The sequence below is a fragment of the Nelumbo nucifera genome, chromosome 8 (genome assembly GCF_055504915.1).
Source record: "Nelumbo nucifera cultivar China Antique chromosome 8, China Antique-T2T, whole genome shotgun sequence".
In the NCBI taxonomy this organism is placed as follows: Eukaryota; Viridiplantae; Streptophyta; class Magnoliopsida; order Proteales; family Nelumbonaceae; genus Nelumbo; species Nelumbo nucifera.
This window is the reverse complement of record NC_142656.1, coordinates 8745650-8752611: the sequence shown is the minus strand read 5'-3', so window position 1 is coordinate 8752611 and position 6962 is coordinate 8745650.

Sequence of the window (6962 nt, the reverse complement as noted above, 5' to 3'; positions counted from 1 at the left end):
GAGAAGACTTTGCACTTTATATGTTGACAGGTGAATTTACGAAAATACCCCCATTTAATGTAAGATCAAATATCGGACTGCATGGCCCATGAACTTCGGTTATGTTTGGTACGTGGCCATTTCTACTTTTAACGCTGCCACATAAATGCCACGTAAGCATTTTGCATTTACACATTAATTTTCTCTTTGATTGATACCGTTATGACTTGATGGTGATAAAACGTTTTTAGTAAAAAAAAAACTTTGGGCAGTATTTGTCACCAATGCCTAGGGAGATGGTCGCGAGCTGAGTTTGAGTCTAATAAAGTTTAGCTGGTGAATTTCATGAGTCTAATCAAATTTTTACATACGTGTATATATATATATATATATATATATATATATATATATTACTTTATAAAATATTTAGCTTATAATCGAGTTTGAGTCAAATCGAATTTGAGCTTACAAGTTTTTGACTCAAGCCGAATCCAAATTCAAGTCTCTAACTCAAATTGAGCACGAGTTCGAGCTACATAGTGTATTGGCGAGCTAAGCTCGAATAAATTGGATATTCAAGTTGAATCAGCTTAAATCCACCCCTACAAGCAAATATTGTTTCATGAGAAGCGTTTTCTTAAAAAACAATACTGCATAAACATGTTGCTTTCTTATAAAATGTTTTCTCAGATTTTATATTTGGTTCATTATTGTTATTGTTACATAGACATTTTTCAACGCCATATTAGCATATGAGTAAAAAAATAGAAAAATACTAAAAAAATGACGTTTTCTCAGATTACACCTTTCCCGATTTTCAAGATGTGATATGAGAAAATATTTTCCGAAAAAATGATTAGCCAAATACCCAACATTTTCCCGTAAAACTGATTTCTGACGTGGCATTGTTTTATTAGAAAACATCATTGATACCTAATACGTCTGAAATCTGCTTCTTTTTAATAAATAATTGTTATTGTTAAGTTGGGCACTTTTTCCGATAAACGTTTTCTCATTATCATATGTTAGTAAGAATATGCTGATATAGCATTTAAAAATGCCTATGTGGCATCAACTGTATTAAACACCCATTTTATGAGAAAAAATGACACCGGTCCAACCAGTGGTATTTTTTTTCTCTAGACGATATTAATTTAGATGTAATAATGAGCAAATAATCCAAACCATTTTTTTTTTTAATTTGACTATTGGATGAATATAATAGGATGGTGTCATATTTAATACAATATGGTAATTAATGACAATATTAAATACACTACTACTCAAAAGTCAAAACAATTGTTCAATGCCTTTACAGCATAAGCAAGGTCCAAGATATCAAAATATGTGCATGCGTGTCGATCGATATGTATCGGTTTTAGGGTCACCAATATGCTAAATAATGTGCATGTGTTGTACCTGATTTCATATTCTTCAATTTAAAAGTTTATGTAACTTATCTCGTGTCAAATGTCAGGTCAAAAAAAAAAAGAAAACAAAGGCTGAGTTTGGAAGGAATATATAGAGTGCAAAATCTTATATTTTGTATTATTTTATGTATTTATGACTGTATATATTTGCATTTCTGCAAATATAGTATTTAGATCAATACTGTATTGAGAGTATGGATTTTTAAAATTTGAACCATTAGCATATACATATAAATCAAATAAGTTTTAGGGGTAATTTGATTTCAGTTTCCTCTAAATTCGTAATGTATTCGTACAGTTCGGTGGGAAAAATTTACAATTCACAAGGGATGGTGTGTATAGGGGGTGTGCATAAATACACTTGAGAGATCAATAAAACAAATATAAGAATTACTGAGCTCTAAAACTGCCTAAATTTTATGTCAAGATGCACATCTTTTGACAAGAAATGTCATTACCTCTCTAAGAGCTATAGTCTGAAATGGCAATGATATCAAATAGAACCTAAATGAACTTTAGGTAGGAGAGGATTCGAGCCGAGCCGAATGGTATAAGGTTTGAGCTCAATTCACCAAAGTAGTACAAGGCTCGAGCTTGGTTCGAGCTAGAACTTTGAGTTCGAGCTCGGTTTTAGTCAAAAATTCGTAACCTCAAACTCAACTTGAGAAAAATGTTTTATAAAAATAAAAAATATATATATATAATGTTTTTTATTAGATATTTAAAAAATTAAGAATTATAATAATTAATTATTATTATATATATATATATACTATTTTCTACAATTTTATATCATCATCATCATCATCATCATTATTATTATTATGATATGTAGCTATTTGAGCTTGGCTTGCAAGCCTCACAAGCTGAGCTATATTAGTGGATTGGGTTGGTCTCCTGATCATCATCATCATCATTATTCTTACCGTAGTGACATCTCTAAACCCACTATAATGGCCATGTTGGTCTCCCGATCTGAGATACATTTATGATATAGTGTATTCCTATAATGATCTACTATCTTCAAAAGAGCATGCATCATTGGTAAACGTTTGGCAACCTAAATAAGTGTTGTAAGACTTGAATTGGATTAGACAATTGGACCATAAAAATCGAGAATAGGTAATCCTTCTGGGTTATGGGTTCTGGTTTGTTTTTGAGTTGAATGAACCAATTATCCACTTTCTTTTTTTCTTTCTAGCTACAAAGAACCAATTACCCACTTAACCACAGTTAACCAAAAAAACCAAGATCCATAGAACATTCCAATTTTCAGTCAAATTCGAGCCTTACAACATTGATCTAATTTTGGCAGCCTGCAACCTCCATGGGCTGTCAACATTTTTTTTTTTTTTTGCAAAAGAAAACTAGTCAGCCTTTCATTAAGGTAAACCGAACTATACAGATAGAAACATGGGTTATAAGATATTTTCATGTGACCTTTACATGCTAGGTAGGCTAATGTATGAGCGGCCTTGTTATAGTTTTTTTTTATATTAGGGTTGTCCACGGGTTGGGTTGGGTCGGTTTATTGCGGTTTTTCCAACCGACCCAACCTGGTCAGGTTACCTAACAAAGAAACTGAAACCGACCTAGTGTTAAGCAAAACCGATTTGGTCGGTTTGAGTTGGGTTGGGTCGGTTTCGATTCTAAGTTCATCCCTGTGATAAAATCTTGCTAATTTTAAAAACAGTCATAAATTGAACATCATTTCAGCCATCTCCTATGATAAAATTTAAATGAAAAGTTAATCACAAAAGTTGTTCATTAATCACTATTCACTAATCCAAAGTTTCTTGCAACCATTCAAAAACTAGGTGGCCTAATGGGCTTTGGAACTTCATGTTTGAACTAGGAACTAAATCGGTTCGAGTCGGGTCGTGAAAACCGAAACCGGCCCGAATCATCGGTTTAGGAATTTGCACAACCCGAAACCGACCCGTACTGATGAAAACCCAGCCAACTCGGGTTGGGTCGGTCCGAGTTGGTCGGGTTGGGCCTTCTTATGAACAACCCTAGTTTATATGTACAAACTGTAGTTGATCAAAAGTATATAAAAGTCTTGATAGTTGTGCTTAGTGTAACCGGTCTATCCATCTCTTTGGTTGACTTCTATCTTGCAAAAAATCTATCAGCTGGGATGAGTCACTGTATATCATTATCTTGGATATCTGATGTTGGCTAACTATTTTGAGCCCTTGGATTAGAGCCCAGAGTTCCGCATCATAGCTGTTGATGGCCCACCACGATTCTCCTTCAGCAAAGACTGCTCCTCTATTTGTGCATTGGATGATGAAAGCTCGTCCTACAAGACCTTAGAGTAAGTCATATGATCCAACAGAATATCTTTCCATGCTGCCAAAGAGTAGGGTGGCAAATGGGTGGGTTGGATTGGGTTGGGTGTGGGTTGAGTACTTGACCCACTAACCCATTTGCCACCCATGTGGGTTAGAGTGGGTCAAAACCCACTTTTCTCAAATTGACCCTATAATTCAAATTTTCAAATTATACATTTTTTTCTATACATATAATTATATATTTCAACTACAAAATATAAAATATCAAAATTTTAAAATAAAAATGAAAATGCATAAAATACAATAAATGGCAAAAATATATATTCCTTGTAAAACATCAGATATTGCAGAAAAAATAGAAAAATAATAAAAAATAAAATATAATATAATATAAATTGTAAAATCATAGAAAATTGAATAGAATACGAAAAAAAAATTGTAGGAAAATGCTAAAAATTATAGAAATGCACAAAATTGATAGAAACTACTGAAAACTTACAAATAATAAAATTTTTCAAAAAATATATTTTCATCCAAAAAATCAGAAATTGCAGAATAATAGATTAAATATAAAATCCAAAATATGGTATATTTCAAATAAAAACAATAATAACAAAAACACAAAAAAATGATAATAAAAATCTCCATAAGTTATACATTTAAGGTAAAAATAGAAAAATACAGAAAAATGATGAAAAGAAAAAATACAGAAAATAATCACAAAAAATGATAAAATAATAATCATTCGATCCTCATTATATATTTCAACTAAAATGATTGATAAAAAAACTAAAAATACATAAAATATACAAAAATGATAAAAAATCTCAAAAAAAAGGTTGAAGCGGTGCCTCATAGATTAGACGGTCCTGTCGCACTCGCCAGCATTATCTTGCTCACCCATGTTCTCCTCCTTCCTCCATTCAATCGCCAATGTTTCTCCTCCTTCTTTCGTTCAATAGTTGGCATCATCTTGCCCCGCCCCCTGTTGCTCCTTCCTTCGTTGAATAACCGGCGTCAATCTTCTCTTCTGTTCCTTCGTCGACATCAATATATTTGAACAAGGAAATATCAATGTTATTGATCCAAAGCTCGGGGAGAAGGAATGCCAACATTAAGTTTGGAACGGTGTTTTGAAACCTCTATTTTGCCACTGATCTGAGATCATGGTGCAATGATTCAACAAATTGACGTCATTGCTGGTGGAGGCGAGAATGGTGCCAGTGATTTAAATCAGAAATAACACATTGAGAAAGAAACAACAACTTGAGCAAGCCCTAAATAGTGAGAATGGTGGCAGCGAGAGCGATCATTGGAATGGGTGGGTTGGATGGATTTTGGAGTGGGTGGATCATATGGGTTGGGGTTAAAATTGCCAACCCTACACAGCTAAAGTTTTATCGCTAGTTGGTGACGGTGATAACACGTTGGGTCTTATCTAGGCAAAATTTTATTGTCAGAATGATCAATGAAAGTACTGTATGATCATATCTGGCCCAATCTATCAAAGTCTCTTTTAGGTTCATGATCATCCAAGAAAAGGTCGACTTTTTACTGTCATATGCAATTAAAAAACCGCAATGTATCCACACGTATCATTCCAGCATCATCCTTGTACATGGAACGCTACAAATCCAGTAGTTTCGTTCCGTATTGGGTCGTTTCAGGTCCGTATCGACATATACAGGACCAATACTGATATTTTGAACGTATGGCCGACACATATTGTAATATTAGATTATCCCTCTCTCTCTCTCTCATAAATAAGCCTATTTAATAATTCTTTGTCTCTTTAATAACTCCTACATTTAAGGAAACTTGCCCTAAATAACTCCTAATCCACTATAATTATTACCTCTCTCTTAATAACTCTTTTTCTCTCTTAATTAATAATTAGTTACTACATTTATGACAAGATTCAAATTCAAATTTTAATTTGACCCTCCATTAAAGCAATAAATTCGAAGTTGACATATCATTAAACCAACATATTTAAAACTTCAAATGAGAAAGGTAATGAGGATTGAACCTTGGTAATTTGATTATAATAAACATAAAGAAACCACTACACCATATTCAATTGTTGATTATAATTGTATGTATTATTATTCTTAAACAAATATTTTTCTTCTTAATGGATGTTCATTAAATAATGTTAAAATTGATTATTAAAATTTATATATTAATAAATATTAATATAAATTATATTGATTTTTTGAAAATTAATACACATTTTACTCCAATTATCTTCAAAGATTACCAATTTGTCTCTGTATCTCATATTTTATATAAACTGTTGAGTTATGGGTTTGTATGTTTAAATAACTTGTTTTCTTTATAATTGTTTAAATAGCTTATTTAAGATCATATAAAATTTGTATTTATTGTTATTAATGTATTTTATTAAGATTCGTATAAGTTTCCTAATGTATTCATGCATATCTTGATTTTTCGTATATGTCCATGTGTATCCAAAGCATATCCCAAAACGTCTCTTAAAATTATCTTTCTGATACACCTTATGTTTCCGATACTTAGAACCTTGGTCAGAAGTCAGTTTTTTTTTTTTTTTTTAAAGCCCGTCAGAAGTCATATTGGTATCATAGGGACATTAGACACGATTCATAGGCTCAGTTTGGAAGAGTACAAATGAAAATATGTAGAGTGCAAAATCTTGTATTTTGTATGTATTTGCACTGTATATATTTGTATTTGTACTCATTCCAAACTAAGCCAAAGTGTTCAAGGTCCATCCCCCCTAATATTTGATCCATTTTGAGGAATGCTTGGATCTAATAAGAGCCTGAAGTCAAGCCCACCCTATAGTTTTTCCCTTTCAACTCAAAATTAGATGCTTTTATCGAACCCAGATTTTTATGGCACCCTATCCATAGTACATTGCAGTCGCACATGGATGTGGTTACAATTCAAGGCAGGTAGGATGTGGATAGAGAGTTGAGGCCATGAAATCCAATTTAGCATTTCTCAACTCATTTTTTCTATTTTTATTTGTGGCCCCCATAGGGTACTTGATTTGATTGCAAAACATAGAAAAGTAATAATGAATCCGTTTATTGATACTTAGGCGCTATTATGCATCACATCAGCAAAATAGTGAATAAATGCCTACTCGTTGGGAGAAGCATTAAAATCAAGTTTCCCCCAACGATAAGCACACAAATAAATCAAAACTTGCTTTTGCAAGTCTCTATGCACAGCATTTATTCAATAAAGCCCATGGTTCCAAACACCGTCT